This window comes from Rhinopithecus roxellana, chromosome 2, assembly GCF_007565055.1.
Source record: "Rhinopithecus roxellana isolate Shanxi Qingling chromosome 2, ASM756505v1, whole genome shotgun sequence".
NCBI lineage: Eukaryota > Metazoa > Chordata > Mammalia > Primates > Cercopithecidae > Rhinopithecus > Rhinopithecus roxellana.
The window spans coordinates 62338906-62360162 of NC_044550.1; positions in this window are offsets into that span (position 1 = coordinate 62338906).

Here is a 21257-nt window from a genome sequence, read left to right on the forward strand (position 1 = left end):
ATTAAATTTTGGTTTATTGAATACCATTGCAATTTAGAAATCCCCAAATATATTTTTACAAGATCTAAAAAAGTTATTCATAGAGCCAAATTCATGCCATGAATTTGATGAAAACTTGCTGGAACCCACAATGAAGGGTTCAAAAATGACTCCACAATGCTTTAATTCCAAAATCATAGATCTGGCTGACCTAACCTGACCCAGTTATGTTTTTCCTGGCTACCTCTTCAAATACTACCATTTCCCTTGTTTCAGGACTATTTCAAAAAATATTGTCTTCCTTGTCATGCACACATTTCAAGGTTTTATTGGTTTCCCAAATGTTGCTGTAAGGCTGGAGATTGTCAGTTATAAAATTCATAGGATGTTGGTAACATAAGCTGAATATCTCCAATTCATTTAAAAACAACTACTATACAAGATTCTTAGTCAGCCAGATTTTCAAATTTAAAACCATATCCAACTTACATTTGCATTTTTAATGTGTTATTATTTTCCACTACCCTGCAAATCCTTTTACTCTAGCTCAACATCTATTCGAAGACTGTGAAATGCAGGAGATGTTACAAACATATTCACATATAAAGAGTCTCACACTGGCCATCAAATTAATACTTTAGGCCAAATATTAGAGACAACAGATAGATAATGAAGTCAAACTTTGTGAGAGATGTTATAAACAAAATCACTCTGTCTTCCCTTGCACTTTCAATCATGTAATGCAATTAGTCTTAGTCCATTTTGTGCTTCTATAACAGAACACTACAAACTATGTAACATATAAAGGACAAGTATTTATTTCTCACAGCTCTGGAGCATGAGAAGTCCAAGATCAAGGTGTCATCTGGTTTACCGTCTGTTGAGGGTCCAGTATCTGTTTCCAAGATGGAAGCTTAAATGTTGCATCTTCCAGAGGGAAGAAACACCAGGTCTTCAGATGACAGAAGGCAGAAGGGAAAAAAAGTGGCAAACTCCGTCCATCAAATTCTTTATCCCATTCATAAGAGAGGAGCCTTCCTGGCTCAATCACCTCTCAAAAGCCATGCCTCCCAATGCTGTTACATTTGGGTTAAGTTTCAACATGAATATTTAAAGGGGACAAAATATTCAAGTACAGCAACAGTTTACCACTTAATTATCCTTTAATTGCTTCTAGTGAATAATTAATATTGTCTCCAATTGGTTTCTGTGGTCCTTAAGGGCAAGCAGCTTTAGTACTGTTAAGGATCCTATCAGTATTAGGAAGCTAATGAGTATTCCCTAAATGCTTCTGAGTGACTGTTGATTACTGGAATACACTTACTTTTCAATATCTAAAATCATTTCCCAGTACAAGCCAAACATCATCTGAGTCATAATTCACCTTAAATATATCATTGACAAAATGGATGGAATCTCCAGTGCTTGATATTTAGGAAATTTCGCCTCCAGAGAGTTACAGTGTGGTAACTTCCAACACCAGCACTCCTATTTCAGATATTACTATGATATGAATTACTTAGATCCCATGAAAACCGACCCCCCCCCCCCCCCCCGCCGCCGCTTTTTTTTTTTCTTTTTGAGACGGAGTCTGGCTTTGTTGCCCAGGCTGGAGTGCAGTGGTGGGATCTTGGCTCACTGTAAGCTCCGCCTCCCAGGTTCAAGCAATTCTCCTGCCTCAGTCTCCAGAGTAGCTGGGACTACAGGCGCCCGCCCCCACGCCTGGCTAATTTTTTTTTTTCTTGTATTTTTAGTAGAGATGGGGTATCACCATGTTAGCCAGGATGGTCTCGATCTCCTGACCTCATGATCCACTCACCTTGGCCTCCCAAAGTGCTGGGATTACAGGCATGAGCCACCATGCTGAGCTAATTTTTTCTATACCAAGGCAACTTAAATATAGAATTTAGATCTTTTCCTTTATTCACAAGTACATAAATACACAAAGTCTATGCATAAATAGAAGACTTTATTAAAATATAAAAGTGGGGGATGAGTTGGACTGCAACAATACAAACTACTTGAAACTTAAACCTAATTGTTTCTCTTCCAAAAATTCATTTGGCCCCCACTGTAAGTAGTGCTCAAGCCATCTGATTTTCTTTTTAGTTCCTTTTTCTCTCTGCTACCCTGTCTCCTGAATTCTTATTTCCTAAGCTATTTACCCTTATGTATCCTACGGTATTATTCCTAGAGCTACAACTTTATAATATTCTATGATTAGGAGAAATTAAGCTCTCCAAGTTTAAGTTGAAAAGTAATGTCCAGGAGCTTACCTGCATAGACACTAGAATCTTCAGATAGTTTTACCTAGCAATCTATTTTTCTTATCTATTTCAGAATTTCCTTCATTAACAAAAGCTCTAACTGCTAGGAGAAATGTAGGGGAAATGTTAAGTAATATTTCTTAATGTTATAAGATATATTACTAGACTGAAAGAATATCTTTTTAATCTAAAAAATGATAGAATCATGAGATCAGATGCAAAATCACAGATTATGTAATATCCCTTAGAACCTGTTCATAATAATGAAATCTAAATGAAAGGATAATTCAGGTGTGTCCAGGACAGCCTCTGCTATAAGGGAAGTGAAATGAGAACCAACATTTCTTGAGCATACCCCATGTTCCAGGCTTCATCTTTCACAATGCGGGTGAGGAACAATGGAAAAGATCAAATATGCGAATCTTAGTGCAGCAAAAATTCAAACAAACTCAGGATGATGAGATGTATGAATTTCTCAGCCAATAATCATTCAGTATTTATTGAGGAGCCAGTTTTATACTATTATATGTTTCCCTTAAACTATTTTGTTAGGTATATCCTGCTGCTATATAAACAAAATTTGAAGTGAGTTGTGATAAAACCAAAAATAAAATCAGAGGCCTGGAAATTTAACTAGATGAAGGCAAGGTTACCAGAAGAAACACAGAAATGTAAGCCAGAGGATGCCCTAAAATAACAAAATATTGATACAAAATTGGCACTGAGCCTTTTGGCTAGAAAAGTAGGAAAGTCAATTAGTTTTAAAATTCACATTTTGCATTATTAAAATATGAATCAGATGCATGAGAAAAATATTTTCTTTCATTTATTTCTATAAAATTTTTATGATTAATGTAGTGGATGGCCATTCTAAAAAATTCTGACTGACAACGCAAGAGCAGGGTGTGTATATAAATACCTTATGTACTTCAATGAACAAGAATGCAACTCACTAGCATAAATTCAATAGAAGAACTAAGAAATCAGGCTAGAGTATGCAGCCACCTGTTGCCAAATAATCAAGAATAAAATAAATGTCTTTTAAAATATCCTTCTCTTGTAACCAGTCTTGGTAGATGATGGTTGTTGAATGACTTCAAAGACAGTCTCTAGCAAGAATTTAAAATTTAGGTATTGACTCTATCTTATAAGGATAGAGGCATATGATTTTCATTCACGTGAATGCATTTGGAAAGATATATTACAAAGTGTCAATAATGTGTGTCCAAGGAAGTATAATTATAAATACATTGTGTTTTGTACATTTTTGTTCTAATTTCTTCAAGATTTAATGTGAAGAGGATTATCTAGAGGTATGCCAGAGCCCCCTTACCTTGTTCTGACTGTTAGAGACTTTTATCACTCCTTAATAAGGTGTCATCAACACAGATATCAATTATGTTGATAACATGTAGCTTCATGCTACAGACAAGTGTGCTCTATTTACTGTAGCCACATGCACTCGGTATTTCAGAGGAGCCAAAAATACTTGGCTCAGCTTAATGGTGGGCCATAGTTAACAAACAAACAAACAAACAAACAATAAAGCTAAGCATACAGAAATGCACCAAAGTAGAGAAAAAATAGTAAAAATTAAAGATTATGCTGTCCATACATAAGAGCAATATTTACTTAAAAAAAAAAAAAAACTGAAGAAAAGTAAAAGAAGGTCTGTGGGGTTTAATCGATTATAAGGTCAAAATGAGTCAACAGTGTAGAACAATAGCCAAAAATGTTACTGTAAGTATGACCTATACACAGAACATTCAGAACAAAAGAAATGAGCACCCTGCTGTGTTCTACAACTAGCATACAACCATGGAGTACTGACTCCTGGTTAGGAGTCTACAATCTGATGGACACACGGACAATCTGGAGAGAGTCCATTGAGTAAATAACCAAGATGTTAGTAAAAGAAAGCTAAGGCTGGTCACGGTGGCTCATACCTGTAATCCCAGCACTTTGGAAGGCTGAGGTAGGCGGATCACAAAGTCAGGAGTTCAAAATCAGCCTGGTAAACATGGTGAAACCCCATTTCTACTAAAAGTACAAAAAGTAGCCAGGTGTGATGGTGTGCATCTGTAATCCCAGCTACTCAGGAGGCTGAGGCAGGAGAATTGCTTGAACCCAGGAGGTGGAGGTTGCAGTGAGCCAAGATTGCACTATTACACTCCAGTCTGGGTGACAAGAGCAAGACTCTGTCTAAAACAAAACAAAACAAAAACAAACAAACAAACAAAAATCAAAAAACAAAAAACAAAAGAAGAAGAAGAAGAAGAAGAAGAAGAAGAAGAAGAAGAAGAAAAGAAAAGAAAAGAAAAGAAAAGAAAAGAAAAGAAAAGAAAAGAAAAGAAAAGAAAGCTAAGTAGGTATTGGCATTAGAAATTTTAAGTCTGAAGATGTGAAAATGTAGAGAGTGGAAAAAAGATCAGATCTTCAAACATGAGAAAGAAGGGCATGACGAAAAGGGGCACATATTCTTAGTCTACTTAACCCAAACATAGTGCACCTAGGCAGGATAATATATGTTGTCTCAATGAAAGACCTTTGTCTTCTGATTTTAGTTAGGTTTCATGACAGTTTATGTCTGCATTTTTTCATTTTCCACTATTTTCAAACTGTTTAGTCTGGTATTTACTCTCATTACTATACCAAACAATTTCTTGATAAAATCTGCATGTTAATCAGTATTTCAGAAGTTATTATCCTCCATTTCAGCAATGTTCAACAGTGTCATTCACTTCCTTTTTCTTGATGCATCTGCTTTCCTTGACTTCCATGAAGCCATACTAACCTAATTTTCCTCCAAGCCCTCCAGTTATTATGTAACAGTTTTGAATCTCATTCTCCCATAATATTCAAGTTGAGAAACTCTTTCTTCTTATCATTCTATATTCTCTCCTTAAGTGACAAGAAGAGATCTCAAAAATTTAAATATAGATCACATACCTCTCTTCTGAATTCCAGATCAATATACATTAACTACCTGCATGAAGTCTCCTATTGTTTCTCTTAAAGATATCTCAAACATTACATATCCAAAACTAGACTCAGGATTCCCTTCTCTCTTCCTCTCACAGGAAAATCTTGATATTCCTCTAGTATTTCCTGAGTGATAACAACACCAACAACTCTATTGCACAAGCTAATACATTTTGTATAACCTTGAAACTGCCTCTTCCTCTCCACTCATGATCAATTTCTTACCATGTTCTATAGATTTAATTTCTAATTATTTTGGAAACAACTTCACTTGTTATCACCTCACCAGCACTCTGGACAAGTCACCGCCATGACTCATCCATATTTCTAAAAATGTTAGCCAGTAGGTCTACTGTGATTCCCTGTATCCACTCATTACACCACACACTTTGAATCATTCGTGTTTGTATTTCTTTTCTATTGCTCCCAAACACATTACCACAAAGATGGAAGCTTCAAACAATGCTCATAAATTAGTTCATAGATTCTCTGGGTCAAAAGTGTGGCCAAAGGAAGGCTCAGCTTGCTCCTGTATTCTGGGTCTCACACAATCAATATCAAGGTGTAGACACGACTTTGGGGAAAAACCTGTTTCCAGTCTCACTCAGGTTGTTGAACTAAGTTAGTTTCTCTGATTGAAGGACTGGGTCCTGTTTCCTTGCTGATGGTCCACCAAGGGCCACCTTCAGCTCCTTGAAGTCTCAATACATTCCTGCATGTGGGCTCCTACATCTCAGAACCAAGTGTCAATCCCTACTCCCTGGTGGAAACTCTGACTTTCCCTTCCGCTGTATCTGTCTGCTTCCAGTCAAGCAAAGTTATGCACTTAAAGCTCTTGTGATTAGATTGAATGTACAGATATAATCCAAGATAATATCTCGATTTTAAGGCCCATAATCTTAACTGCATCTGCAAAGTCTCTTCTGCCATCTAGCATAGCATATACATAGGTGCCAGGGGTTAGGACATGGACATTTCTAGGGGGCCATTCTGCCTACCAAAATGGTCCATTCAATGTTTCCAGTCTAGAGCACCTATGAGGACTGAAATAGAGACGTCAGAACAGTTTTGTGAACTTTGTCTGACATATATCTTTACTCACAGTTTAAAGACAAATCTCCTTGACAGAGTCAACACAGCTCTGTAATATATGAACTAAAGTTACTTCTCCAACCTCAACTGATACCACGTTCATGTCATTTTCCTGAGCCCAGCTACACTGGCTTTCTTGCAGAATCTCACGCTTTCTAAATTTCTACTCTTCATGAGGACATTGTGCACACTAATCTCTCTTCTTAGAAAATCTTCCCATCACTTCTTTTTCCTTAGGTAACTTTTACTTTTCCTTCTGTTCTTACCTCGAGCCAGATTTCCTAAGTCTAAGTTCTATTTGTAGCGCTGTGTACCGCTCTTTGTAATCTTTCACAGTTACAAGTTTATATTAGTCTGTGATTATTTAACTATCATGTCTCCTAAGTCAACAGCACCATGTGGCAGGGGAAATTTTTTGTGTATATGCACCTCGCTGTGCCCAGTGACTGGCAAAGTGCTTGTCACCTGAGAAATGATCAATAGACATTCTTTCAGTTGATGTTCTGTGAAGAGTAACAAGTAAAATTGTTTTATCACAGAATGGCTAAATTGATATTTATAAATTTCCTGTAATGGATTTTTCAATATTAATATTTCAATATCATATCATAATGATATCATACTACAGGTCTATTTCAGTATCATATTACATATACATCTTAATAAAATGATGAAAGTAAATTATCTGACATCCTGGTGCTTATTTCCTTAAGAAATATGTCTGGGGTGGAGGTGGGGCCAAGATGACTGACTAGAAACAGCGGAGTTTGGAGGCGCCCATTGAAAAGAACCAAAATAAGCGTGTAAATCATTTACCCACAACCTAGGTATCAGGTTCTCTTATCAGAACTGACTAGGAGACTGACGTGATGCATGGAGAGGAAGCAAGAGCAGTGTGGTGTGGCGGCCCACCTGAGAGCCACACGGGGCAGGGGAGCCCCCAGACCCCAGCCAAGGGAGGTCGTGAGTGAGCATGCTACCCAGATGGGGAAACAGTGCTTTTTCAACGGAACTGTGCAACCCATGGGTTAGAAGATCCCACTTGCGAACCCATGCCACCAGGGCCTGGCATCCCAACACTGGAGCCACAGAGATTCTCAACAGCCTCTCAGCTGGAATCTGCTTAAGCCTACCAAGCTCCAGAGGGAGGGACAATGAGCACCACAGCTGTAACTGCCTGCTCTGTAAGTAGTTTGAACTCCTAGGGGGAGGGTCAGCAACCAGCGCTGGGATTCAGAACTGCCTAACAGTCTAAGCTCCTTGGGCGAGGGAAGGGTGGCATCCATCTCTATAGCTCCTGGTCACTTTTCTCCCCACTGGCTGGAGCCAGGAAGGCTAGACAGCTTGGTCCCAAGACATGTGCCCCACAGCCCAGCACACTGGCTGTGGCAGACTGGGACCAGAGTACCACTTCAGGCCTGACCCTGACTCATCCTTCCTCACTGAGTGGGGCTTCCCTGCAGGAACTCCAATAACTCCAACCAGAGGCTCAGGGATGGAACCCAGATCTCCCTGGGTCTGAACTCGTAGGGAGAGGGGTGGCCACAGTCTTTGCAGACCAGCAGACTTAGCCTTTCCTCCTGGTGGTTCTTAGGAATCCAGGCAGACAAGTGGGTTTTCCCCCAGGGAAGCATACCCCCTCTACCAGGGACAATCAAAGTGTGCTCTTAAACAGGTCCTGATCCCCGTGCCACCCAACTGGGTGAGACCCTCCAACAGGGGTTGTCAGACACCCTATACAGGAGCAATCCTACTGACTTCAGGTTGGAGCTCCTTGAGGTCAGAGATCCCAGAAGGAGCAGACATCCATCTTTGCTGTTCTCCTGCCTCCTTGAATCTCTAGGCACAGTAGCAAACCAGAAGAATAGGGCCTGAAGTGAACCCCCAACGAACAACAGCAGCCCTTCGGAAGAGGGAACTGGCCATTGAAAGAAAAACAAACAAACACAAAGAAACAACAACAGCATCAACAGCAACAAAAAAGCCCCCACACAATCCCCATTCAAGGTGAGCAGCCTCAAAGATTGAAACTAGACAAACTCATGAAGGTGAGACAGAATCAACAAAAAAAAATTCTGAAAACCCAAAAGGTCAGAGTACCTCTTCTCTTGCAGATAATCACAGAATCTTTCCAGCAAGGGCACAACATTGGTCAGAGGATGAGACGGGTGAATCGACAGAAGCAGGCTTCAGCAGATGGGTAATGAAAAAGCACACTAGCTAACGAAGCCAATACAAATAAGCTAAGAACCTTAATAAAAGGTTACAGGAGCTGCAAACTAGAATCACCAGTTTAGAGAGGAACATTAATGACCCAACAGAGCTGGAAAATATAGCACGAGAATTTTGTGAAGCATACACAATCATCGATAGCCGAATTGACCAAGTAGAAGAAAGGATGTCAGAGTTTAAAGACCACCTTACTGAAATAAGGCATGCAAACAAGACTAGATAGAAAATAATGAAAAGGAATGAACAACGCCTCCGAGAAATATGGGACCTCATAAAAAGACCAAACCTACCATTGATTAGAGTACCTGAAGGAGATGGGGAGAATGGAAACAAGCTGGAAAACACACTTCAGGATATTATCCAGGAGAACTTCCCCTGGACAATAGCAAGACAGGTCAACATGCAAATTCAGGAAATATAGAGAACACCACTAAGACACTCCATGAGAAGATCAATCCCAAGATACATAATTATCAGATTCCCCAAGGCTGAAATGAAAGAAAAAGTGTTAAATGCAGCCAGAGAGAAAGGCCAGGTCACCTATGAAGGGAAGTCCATTAGACTAACAGCGGCCCTCTCTGAAGAAACTCTACAAGCCAGAAGAGATTGGGGGCCAATATTCAACGTTCTTAAAGAAAAGCATTTTCAACCCAGAATTTCATATCCAACCAAATTAAGCTTCATAAGAGAAGGGGAAATAAAATCCTTTCCAGACAAGCAAATGCTGAGGGATGTCGTTACCACCAGGGCTGCCTTGCAAGAGCTCCTGAAAGAAGCACTAAATACGGAAAGAAAAATCTGGTACCAGGCACTGCAAAAACACACCAAAATATAAAGACACTATGAAGAAACTGCATCAACTAGTATGCAAAATAACCAGATAGCATCATGATGATAGGATCAAATTCACACATAACAATACTAACCTTAAATGTAAATGAGCTAAATGCTCCCAAATAAAAGGCACAAATTGGCAAATTGGATAAAGAATCAAGAACCTTACTTGCTCTGTATTCAGGAGACCCATCTCAAGTGCAAAGACACACATAGGCTCAAAATAAAGAAACGGAGGATAATTTACCACGGGAATGGAAAGCAAAAAAAAAAAAAAAGTTGGGGAGGTTGCAATCATCATTTCTGGCAAAACAGACTTTAAGCCAACAAAGATCAAAAAAGACGTAGAAGGGCATTACATAATGGTAAAGGGAACAATTCAACAAGGAGACCTAACTATTCTAAATATATATGCACCCAATGCAGAAGCACCCAGATTCATAAATGAAATTCTTAGAGACCTACAAAGAGACTTAGACTCCCACACAATAATAGTGGGAGACTTTAACACCCCACTGTCAATGTTAGATCAGTAAGACAGAAAATTAACAAGGATATTCAGGACGTGAACTCAGCTCCAGATCAAGTGAACCTAATAGACATCTACAGAACGCTCCACCCTAAATCTACAGAATATATGTTCTTCTAAGTGCCAAATGGCACTTATTCTAAAATCAACCACATCATTGAAAGTAAAATACTACTCAGCAAATGCGAAAGAACTGAAATAATAACAAACAGTCTTTTAGACCACAGTGCAATCAAATTAGATCTCAGGATTAAGCAACTCACTCAAAACCACACAATTACATGGAAATTGAACAACCTGCTCCTGAATGACTCCTGGGTAAATAATGAAATTAAGGCAAAAATCAAGAAGTTTTTAAAACCAACGAGAACAAAGAGACAGTATACCAGAATCTCTGGGACACAGCCACAGCAGTGTTAAGAGGGAAATTTATAGCACTAAAATGTCCACATCAGAAAGCTAGAAGGATCTCAAATTGACACCCTAGCATCACAATTAAAAGAGCTAGAGGAACAAGAGCAAATGAATCCAAAAGTTAGCAGAAGACAATAAACAACTATGATCAGAGCAGAATTGAAGGAGCTAGAGACATGAAAAACCTTCCAAAAATTCAATGAATCCAGGAGCTGTTTTTTTGTTTTGAAAAAATTAACAAAATAGATAGAACACTAGCTAGACTAATAAATATGAGAGAAGAATGAAACAGACATAATAAAAATGATAAATGGGATATCACCACTGTCCCCATAGAAATACAAACTACTATCAGAGAATACTATAAACACCTCTACACAAATAAACTAGAAAATCTAGAAGAAATGAATAAATTCCTGGACACATACACCCTCCCAAGACTAAACCAGGAAAAAGTCAAATCCCTGAATAGAGCAATAACAAGTTCTGAAATTGAGGCAGTAATTAATAGCCTACCAAACAAGAAAAGCCCAGGACCAAATGGATTCACAGGCAAATTCTACCAGAGATACAAAGAGGGGCTGGTACCATTCCTTCTGAAACTATTCCAAACAATTGAAAAGAAGGTTCTCCTCCCTAACTCATTTAATGAAGCCAGCATCATTCTGATATCAAAACTGGGAAGAAACACAACAAATTAAAGAAAACTTCAGGCCAGTATCCCTGATGAATATCGATGCAACAATCCTCAATAATATACTGGCAAACCGAATCCAGCAGTACATAAAAAAACTGAAGCCACCACAATCAAGTTGGCTTCAACCCTGGGATACAAGGCTGGTTCAACATATGCAAATCAATAAATGTAATCCATCACATAAACAGAACCAAAAATAAAACCATATGATTGTCTCAGTAGATGCAGAAAAGGCCTTGATAAAATTCAACACTTCTTCATGTTAAAAACTCTCAGGCCAGGTGTGGTGGCTCACGCCTGTAATTCCAGCACTTTGTGAGGCAAAGGCAGGTGGATCCCCTGAGGTCAGTAGTTCAAGACCAATCTGGCCAACAAGGTGAAACCTTGTTTCTATTAAAAACACAAAAATTAGCAGGGTGTGGTGGCATGCGCCTGTAATCCCAGCTGCTCAGGAGGTTGAGGCTGGAGAATCACTTGAACCTGGGAGGTAGAGGTTGTAGTGAGCCCAGATCCTGCCACTGCACTCCAACTTGGGCAACAAGACCAAGACTGTGTTTCAAAACAAACAAACAAAAAACTCTCAATAAACTAGGTATTGATGGAACATATCTCAAAATAGTAAGAGCTATTTATGGCAAACCCACAGCCAGTATCAGACTGAATGAGCAAAAGCTGGAAGCTTTCCCTTTGAAAACCGGTATAAGACAAGGATGCCCTCTCTCACTACTCCTATTCAACATAGTATTGGAAGTTCTGGCCAGGGCAATCAGGGAAGAGAAAGCAATAAAACGTATACAAACAGGAAGAGAGGAAGTCAAATTGTCTCTGCTTGCAGATGACATAATTTTATATTTAGAAAATACCATCACTGTAGCCCCCAAACTCCTTAAACTGATAAGTAACTTCAGCAAAGTCTCAGGATACAAAATCAATGTGTAAAATCACAAGCATTTCTTAACACCAATAACAGACAGAGAGCTAAATCATGAATGAACTCCCATTCACAATTTCTACAAAGAGAATAAAAGACCTAGGAATACAGCTAACAAGGGATATGAAGTATCTCTTCAAGGAGAGCTACAAACCATTACTCAAGAAAATAAGAGAGGACACAAACAAATGGAAAAACATTCTATCCTTATGGATAGGAAGAATCACCATCATGAAAATGGCCGTACTGCCCAAAGTAATTTACAGATTCATTGCTATTCCCATCAAACTACTATTGACATTCTTCACAGAATTAGAAAAAAACTACCTTAAATTTCATATGGAGTCAAAGAAGACCCATATAGCCAAAAAAATCCTAAGCAAAAAGAACAAAGCTGGAGGCATCATGCTACCTGACTTCAAACTATACTACAAGGGTACAATAACCAAAACGCATGGTACTGTTACCAGAACAGACATACAGATCAATGGAACAGAACAGAGACCTCAGAAATAACACCATACATCTACAACCATCTGATCTTCGACAAATCTGACAAAAACAAGCAATGGGGAAAGGATTTCCTATTCCATAAACGGTGCTGGGAAAACTGGCTAGCCATATGCAGAAAACTGAAACTGGACCCCCTCCTTACACCTTATACAAAAATTAACTGGAGATGGGTTAAAGACTTAACTGTAAAACCCAAAACCATAAAACTCCAGAAGAAAACCTAGGCAATATCATGCAAGACATAGACATCGGAAAAGACTTCATGAGGAAAACATGAAAAGCAATTGCAACAAAAGCAAAAATTGACAAATGGGATCTAATTAAACCAAAGAGCTTCTGCATAGAAAAATAAGCTATCATCAGAGTGTATAGGCAACCTACAGGAGAAAATTTTTGCAATCTATCTATCTGACAAAGTCTAATATCCAGAATTTATGAGGAACTTAAACAAATTTACAAGAAAAAAAACCAAGCCCGTTAAAAAGCAGGCAAAAGACAGGAAGAGACACTTCTCAAAAGAAGACATTTATGCAGCCAAGAAACATATGAAAAAAACTCAACATCACTGATCATTTGATAAATACAAATCAAAACCACAATGTTATACCATCTCAAGCCAGTCAGAATGGCAATTATTAAAAAGTCAGGAAACAATAGATGCTGGTAAGGTTGTGGAGAAATAGGAATGCTTTTACACTGCTGGAAGGAATGCAAATTAGTTCAGCCATTGTGGAAGTAATATGGTGATTCCCCAAGGATCTAGAACCAGAAATACCATTTGACCCAGAAATCCCATTACTGGGTATATACCCAAAGGCATGCAAATCATAGAACTATAAAGACACATGCACACATATGTTTATTGCAGCACTACTTATGATAGCACAGTCATGGAACCAATCCAACTGCCCATCAATGATAGACAGGATAAAGAAAATGTGGTACATGTAGACCACGGAGTACTATGCTCCCATAGAAAGGAATGAGATCATGTCCTTTGCAGGGATATGGATAAGCTGGAAGCCACCCTCCTTAGCAAACTTAACACAGGAACAGAAAACCAAACACCACATGTTCTCACTCATAAACAGGAGTTGAACTATAAGAACACATGGACACAGGGAGGGGAACAACACTCACCAAGGCTTGTTGGGAAGTGGCAGGCAAGGGGAGGGAACTTAGAGGATGGGTCAATAGGTACAGCAAATCACCATGGTACACATATAACTATGTAACAAACCTGCATGTTCTGCACATGTATCCTGGAACTTAAAGTTAAATTTAAAAGAACATAAAAGGAAAAAACAAAGAAAGAAAAAAGAAATATGTCTAGGGGGTAGGTACTTATTGCATTTGGACTTGTACGGTATGAATAGAGGTGACAGAAATCTGACTCCAACTGGAGAGTCCCAGAACTCTGTAGAGGTGTTGAGAGGTTAGCACCTGGCAGATGTAAGAAGAGCAAATGCTATCCTTCTTGCACACAGGCATTCACAGGACTACCTGGAGTGTGGCCAAATGGAGAATTATGCTAATCAGCTGCTTGATTTGTGTCAGAGTGGAATCTAACAAGGAATAATTGTTTTGTTGTTGTTTTTTTTAATATTGCCAAATATCCGCTAATCATAAGGTCTAAGTTTCTCTTTTACTATATATCAAGAACTCGAATGATGATTAAATAAGTATAATAAAGAGTTCCAAAGTGTAACATAGCTTCATTATCAAGCATTAATCCTCTTTTACTTTACCTTTTCCCTCATATAGCTCATTTTTCTGCCTATTTTACAGTTTAAAAATGTCAGTGACAATCTGGTGCCATTGTTCAAGAAAATATGAAAGTGGAATCATTCATTTTTGCATGTATGTGCCAATGTCTGAAAGTCTAAAATTTCTATTATTACAAATAAGCATCAAAGTATAAGTTAAACGAAAAGTTCACAAAAATCTGGATTAATAATGATAAAATTAAACTAACAGTGATTTATAATGGAAGGAAAAATAAAATGAAAGCCACGACCTACATGAAGCAGGTTTTAGGATGTACTGTGTGAAGTTTGTTCTGTGCAAAACAAAAATGCCAACTGCCTGTATCTGCACAAGCACGAGAGCCACTTTGTAACACTGCCGAGTATCATATGTCAGCAGGACTTCCAAGTACAGTACATTGAGTTGATTTTTTGGTAAACTCTACAAACAAATTAACTTTGGTTTACACATTAAAAATTGTTAATGCTCAGTAACTCACATATTATTATACTAACTCTTATTCATGCTCAAAACAGGAAAAGAAAGAATTTTAGTTTGTTCATCAGCAGAGAGGACCTGCCTTCATTTTTTAGAAGTTAATATTAGACATACAACTTAATTATTCAAATTCCAATATCCGGCGTTTCTTAATAGAATAACAAATGCATGGCAATGATCCGTATTATATAAGGCATCTCTTTGAAGCCATTGATTGTTGCTAAACACGCATGTCCAAATTAAGATTTCCATAAATTCTGCTGCTCTGAGTAAAATCTGTGTCCTTTTTTGTCTTCTGAGTGAAATCCTTCTGAAGTACCAATTTGAATCACAAACTAAGCTTGTTTTTGTTGAAAATGTAGCGGATATCTGCCTAGATTGGGGTAAGGAAGATAATTAACAAGACGTGAATTAAAATTATGATACGCATTTTTAAAAGATACGCAAAAATTTATTTTTAATTAATCACTCAACTGTAATACTATTTGACCAGTTTAAATAACTTTAAATTTATATTTGAAATATTTTGAAAGGACAGGATAGCTTACAAACTTATTGTAAAAGTTTAAGAGATGGCCGGGCTCGGTGGCTCAAGTCTGTAATCCCAGCACTTTGGGAGGCCGAGACGGGCGGATCACGAGGTCAGGAGATCGAGACCATCCTGGCTAACACGGTGAAACCCCGTCTCTACTAAAAAATACAAAAAAACTAGCTGGGCGAGGTGGCGGGCACCTGTAGTCCCAGCTACTCGGGAGGCTGAGGCAGGAGAATGGTGTGAACCTGGGAGGCGGAGCTTGCAATGAGCTGAGATCCGGCCACTGCACTCCAGCTCGGGCGACACAGCGAGACTCCGTCTCAAAAAAAAAAAAAAAAAAAAAAAAAAGTTTAAGAGATAAATATGTAATTCACATTCCCATCTGCCATATCCAAACTATTTTCATTTTATTCAATTATTACATATTTGTTCATAAGTACGTATGATTTGCTGAAGTTTTGCTTTTTTTACTTATATCCTTAAAAACCATTATTTAATCTATATATTAACTCAAAATAGACTATTCTGTGGTATCATTTAGCTCCATGATGTTAGCAGTTTATAAGCAGAAAGGTTCACTTCTCACTCACTCTGAATGCCTATTACGGATTTTTGGGGCCTCTGCTTCAGAGCTTGTCAGTTAGAGATCCAGGCTGAGAAAGGATGAGGGGAGAGGAGACTCACACACAGCTTCGAAGCTCTGCCTGAAGGGGAAGCCCAGAACTGTCACCCACATTTGCTTGGCCACCTAACTTCAAAGGAGCAAGGAAATGCAATTTTACCACAAGCCTGGAAAGGAAGAAGAACATGTGTTTTTTTTCAGTAGTGCTAATGATTAGACTGCCTATAATTAAACATTGCATTTTCTTTTAATCTTTCTACAATCATGCATAGTGCTACAATGAATATTTTCACATAAATTTTTCTGTTATTTCTTTAGAACAAACTTCCAATAATGGAATTACTGGATCAAGAATATGAATAGTATAATGACCCAATACGTATTACCTATTTCTTTTCAATATTATAGTAAATAAATATCTTATTCTATTAGGAGCCACTTGTTACACATCTTGATATTTCTAGTCCTACCAGTGTCTTAGGGTACAGCCAATTAAATCTTTACTAATAAATAAGACATTACATTCTAGCTTATGATTCTGCACTTGAATTTTATTTGTCTTTAAATATGTCTTTAAATTGAGAAACTTAAATTATTTTTAATTTAGAAAAAATATTTTGGAGAGTCATAATTGTTTAGAAATCTAACATTTTTTATTTACACATCAATTTGCAATGCCAAACACAGATCGTTCATAGAGGAGGCTTGACACAATCTTATTAGTGCTAGTATATATACACACACACACACACACACTAGTATATATATACACACACACACATACACATATATATGTATACATATAACTGAATATATATATGTGCATGTCTGTGTATAGCATTCATACACACATACATATATATAAAGTATATATTAATATGTATGAATGCTGCTATTTTAAGAGCAAGAAAATCACATCTAGATTTACCTAGAATTTCTTTGATAATGACACTTAGGGTTCTTACTTGCACTCAAGAAAAACAGACTGGTTAATTGAAAAAATAAATATTTTGAAAGGAAATTGGGTAGCTTATTAAATTACTAGGAAGACTGAAAAAAAAAAAAAAACAACTTCAAAAAATAAGCAGAAACTCTTATAGGCAAAACCTGCCCATGTGAATATCTGCATGAGGACTTTGCTCACCCAGACACTTTGCTGTGTCCACTGCATTCCAGACACCATGGTTGGCATACATGTCACAGTTGCCATATGATGTGGGTGCATTTGCTTCCTTTATTCCACTCCTGCCTTTGGAAACTGAAAGGCAATGCTATTGCCTCTGCACTGTCTCTGCTTTCATTTCCTCTAGGTGCAAATGTCTAAGTGGGAATAGGTAATGAACCAAGAATAGGCCAAATGCCCAAAACCTGGCTTCAAGATGGGAGGACTTGATATCTGGGATTTTCTGCTTGCGTATACAGAGACCAGACCTATTCCACCAAGGTGAATGCAGGGAGGCATTCCCCAGACGTAGTCAGGGAGTTCAGAAGCAGGACAGCATAAATAAATAATTACAAAACTGAAAATAAATATTGACTACAATTAGTTTAATTAGACATTTTCCGCAATTTGATTCATTTTATTCCATTCCATGTCTCCCCATTCAAGCCCCATTGAGACTGCTCTGTTCATTTTATCTGTCCTTTATGCTTTAAGGTTTAAAAGTTTTGCTTTTTGTTTTCTTCATATGAAGGGATTATTCATTTTAAATTTCCTTTGATGAGTCATGTCCTACTGCTTTTAGAGTCTCTGATGAACTTCTCTTTTTACATTTGATTATGTAATTCCCTAATGACATAACCAAAATCTATATAGTATATCCAAAAATGTGTTGCCAGTCTTTCAAGATATCTTCTTTCTATGGTTTGAAGGAAGAGAAACATGTAGGCAGTATTGCTAATAAGGGAGGAATGAAGATACACAAAACAACAGGTCTTTGTTCCTAAAAGTTGTCTATTGGAAAAGACAAAAAAAAAAAATCTCAATACAGACATACGTGTAATATAAAAGAAGTAAGTACTGAATGTACTGGGCACACAAAAAAAGACTGTGATCGGTCCTACTTAGGAAAAGTTTGAGAGTGGATATTTGAGCTAAATATTTCCTTTTGTCTGAAGTCTATACTGAATAATGAGGAATAAGCATTTATAGGAAACTTTGCCACATTGATTTCCTTAAGAAAGCCCCTCTAAAATAGGAATTTTAGTTTAGCTTGGGGTTTTCTTGAGATAGGGTTTCACTCTGTCACCCACGCTGGAGTGCAGTGGCACAATTTCGGCTCACTACAGCCTCCACCTCCCGGGGTTAAAGCAATTCTCCTGCCCTCAGCCACCCAAGTAGCTGGGATTATGCAGACACCACCTCGCCGGGCTATTTTTTGTATTTTTAGTAGAGATGGGGTTTTGCCCTGTTGCCCAGGCTCAACTTGAACTCCTGAGCTCAAGCAATCCGCCCAGCTCGGCCTCCCAAAGTTCTGGGATTATAGGTGTGAGCCACTGCATCTGGCCTGAGATGTGAATTCTGTTAAAGAAAAAAAAAAATCATTTAATAAAGAAAACTCAATGAATTTGAGGACATCTCTCCAGCGTGAGTTATCAAATATTAAATAATTTTCTAACATTTTGCATAAACCTTTCTAAGGCCAAAGAAACTCATCTTTAATGCTTTTAGTCATTGTTTGTTTTTTAATTTTTAACTTTTCGAGTACATCATAGGTATAATTTTTTATCATAGAAATAATGAGAAGTTTATTTTCAATACAAATATATCAATACCGCACAATTCACCAAAACAATTGTAAACAAGCTCAAGGTAGAGTTTACAAAATCTCAAAGTTTCAGACTAGAGGTGATCTTCCCTATGGCCTCAGGCCAGTCAATTTAAAATATTACCAACAACACGCCATTCTCCTGCCTCAGCCTCCCGAGTAGCTGGGACTATAGGCGCCCGTCACTACGCCCGGCTAATTTTTTGTATTCTTTAGTAGAGACGGGGTTTCACTGTGTTAGCCAGGATGGTCTCAATCTCCTGACCTCGTGATCCACCCGCCTTGGCCTCCCAAAGTGCTGTGATTACAGGCGTGAGCCACTGCACCCGGCCAGCCTGGGCGACAGAGCAAGACTCCATCTCAAGACTCCATCTCAAAAAAAAAAAAAAAAAAAAAAAAAAAAAAATATATATATATATATATATATATATATATATATATATATAAAACCAACACCACCCAGATTTTTGTTCCCTTCCTTCTCCACTATCTCCTCATACTTTCTCCCACTTATTATCATTAATAATTACGTTGCAGTACAGTTTGAATTTAAAAACATTGATCTAATCCAACTGTCTCAATTCTCAGAGGATGAAACTCTAGTTGAGAGACATGAAGTGATTCAAATCTTGGTTGCAAAGTCAAGTGTAAGGCAAAGATGGTGAGAACTATGAAGGATTGCTCACATCGAGACTAGGTGAAAGTGCAACGCAGTGTTTAGTTAGGAATTTAATTAACTTAGGGAAATATTTGTTAGGTAAGAAAATTGGGCTCAAAAGTATGACTCCTTTAAGAAGGTATTTTCAGCTAAACTTTAAAAATTATTCTAAAACTAGAGGTTCCCTACAATGAAATGAATCACCTTACATGACAATGAATGCCTATATGTTTGGTGTATCACTGTAGGTGATAAAATACGAGGACCAACAGTGCCTTGGAAGAAATCATTACTTTGAAGTGAAGATTCTTCTAGAAGACTCTAAGGTGAGGAGATGACATCTGACTCCTGGTCAGATGACCCATGAGAGAGCTCCATTTCTGCCACTGCCTAATTCTTTTATCTGGGGCACATCACTTACTTGTCTTCACTAGAATATCATGATGATCACTAGAGGTTGTACGTATAAATCATAATAATGTGTATACTATGCTTAACATTTTGAAATTTTTCTTTAGACACCCAACACTCTATCAAATATATTATTATTTAAAAATAATTGTTATGAAACTTAAAAGATTTTGAGTGTTTGAGCCACTGCAAGAATTTAACAATAACAAGAATGACAACAAAAGGGTCCCTCATCCTTTCTTTAGAAATGAATTCTCAGGGCATATATTGAGAGGCTCTCTTTCAATCTCTGGAAGTCTGTTGAATTCACTGTTGCTAAATTAGCAGTCTAACCTGTGCAGCGAACGAATAACACAATAAGGTGATGAAAGGTTTATCATTATCTTTACCTCATTGCCCTTATTATTTTGATTTCGTGGAGGTATAGCCTCCAACACAAATCAGCACCACTAAGCACAACACTCTACTTTGTTGGAAGGGCAGGAATTTATCCCTGTGTGTAAATAGGATCCTGTCCTTTAGAAATTATAGGAGGGACAGAACAAGATGAGAGTTTGTTTTACTCTTTTAAATCCAGAAACATGGAAGAGAGAAATAAAGAGGAAGGAAAGAAGGAAGGAAGGAAGGATGGAAGGAAGGAAGGAAGGAAGGAAGGAAGGAAGGAAGGAAGGAAGGAAGGAAGGAAGGAAGGAAGGAAGGAAGGAAAGGAAGGAAGGAGAGGAAGGAGGGAGGGAGGGAGGGAGGGAAACAGGAAGGAAAGGGAAAAGCAAAAAAAGAAAACATTTAAGAAAAGAGAACTTGAAGATGCTTGTTTTTATGAATGTATTAAATTCAATGTTTATTTTCTCCAGTGTGCAAAAATGGAACCCAGCATGTAAGGATTAGTTCAAATTGATTTGAAGGCATCAATATTTTTATGAATGATCTTTCAAAGAGAAAACACGGTATGTTCTGGCATCAGGAAGGCATTGCCAGGAAGCATATTTAGCAATTTACTTTCAAAGTAGGATATATTCATTAGATCCAAATACCAAGTAGTTTGTAGGACATGTTCATGCACAAACTTGATCCTAGCACTGCTGAACATTATCTCTATCTGGTCTTAATTCAGGTGTTGCTTACAATATTGCCTTTCAGTTTTATCCCTGATAGATATTAACTCAATATATCCACACAGTGCAATTAAACTTGTTATCTTGTCCTTTAGGAACACAGAGAAAACTATAAACAGAAGAAAATCAACAATTTGATTATTTAGTCATTTATAAGCACTTCATGTAATATGTGAAAATAGATAAAAACTGCCACTGGTAAAACTAACAGTAGCAATAAAATACATTACAGTTGCATTTTGTAAAAGAAAGGAAGAATTTTATCTTTAGAAAATTCCTAGAATAATTAAAACTTAATCTGATTTTTTTGCTTGAAGAAAGAGAAAAAACAGTGAAAAAAGTAATTGGATCAAAATTACACAAAGGAAATATCAAGAATCTCACTCTTAAAAAACATTAAAACATTATGTATACTCCAGCACAATGATTTATTCAGA